Raw genomic sequence first — 1421 nt, forward strand, 5'->3', positions numbered from 1 at the left:
CCAACCTACCGAACCCGTGCGCTTGAAGACCCCTCGGACCCCAAAGCACGCATGGTTCCACTGTACCACTATTGTCATATCACGTAACACAGGAGGATTTAATTTTCAAGTTTGCCTTCCTGCTCTTCTCTCCAACACGCCGTCCTTAAAAAGAAAGGGATACCGCTAGACTGTGCGTGTATAAAGTGCTTTTTATTACCCTCTTCGTATTATATAAGTAGAATTTCAAGTGCGTGGTTATAAAACGTAACTTAAAGATTATCCTTATAGCTGTTCTTAAGAAATGGCGAGGTTACCTTTAAGCAGCGTCTACATGATGGCTCGTGTAGTGGTGCGGTGAACTGCCACACGGGAGAAGGTTCCTATTCTAAAACACGATTTTCTTCCACTATTTCAAAAGGTCTTAGTTAATGGTGCATATGTTTTCCAGGGTGTTTTGATTGTTATAGTGACAAATTGACGTGATTTCTGCATTATTAAAAGGAAATACTTTCTTCAGAACCCTACCAGTCATCTCTGTGGCCTTAGAAAATAATCATGGTGAGAGAGTAGTGTTCTGAGTACGGTCCTAACGCTTGTAAAGTTTCTAGTTAAGGGTACATTGGTTTTTCAGAGTGTTTTGATGGTTATAGTGACAAAATTAATGTGATTTCTGCGCTAATTAAAGTAAATACTCTCTTCAGAACCCGACTAGTCATCTCTGTGGCCTTAAAAAATAGTCGTGGTGAGAGAGTACAGTGTTTCTGAATATGATCCTCTCTTCCCTCGATATTGGCAAGTGAGGATGCATTTAGTGGGTGGTGTAGTCACTAGTCACAACAGAGGTCCGTGGTGCAGCGCGGCGCAGCATAACCAGTTGGATCTGGACAGGAGGGACCTTCTGCAGAGATGCTTTCACGAAGATGAATGTCCTCCGTGCCCTGTTGGTGAATGGTTCATCCTTAGTGATCCAAGTGTCCTATGAATTCACAGGTGATATCCATGCATGCTCTCCCGTCCTTAGTGAAAAAAAAAAGTATTAGTTTTTTTACGATTACATTAAGGAAATCAAACGCTACTAACTGACACAAAAATCCGCAATGGCACAACACTCTCTCTCTCTCTCTCTCTCTCTCTCTCTCTCTCTCTCTCTCTCTCTCTCTCTCTCAGATGACGGGAAGGACGAAGGAGAAGTGAGAATTGGACAGTAATGGATAAAAGTAACCTGTTTGGTGTGTGTGTGTGTGTGTGTGTGTGTGTGTGTGTGTGTGTGTGTGTCTGTATGTCATATGGAGAGTCATTACAGCGCTCTTCCTGCCATCACAGTCCGGACAAGTGTAGTACCGCAGGGCATATGTTGGGCGCTGACAAACACTTATAAGAGAGAGAGAGAGAGAGAGAGAGAGAGAGAGAGAGAGAGAGAGAGAGGGGACGAGATGTTG

Source organism: Portunus trituberculatus, chromosome 13 (genome assembly GCF_017591435.1).
Source record: "Portunus trituberculatus isolate SZX2019 chromosome 13, ASM1759143v1, whole genome shotgun sequence".
Lineage (NCBI taxonomy): Eukaryota > Metazoa > Arthropoda > Malacostraca > Decapoda > Portunidae > Portunus > Portunus trituberculatus.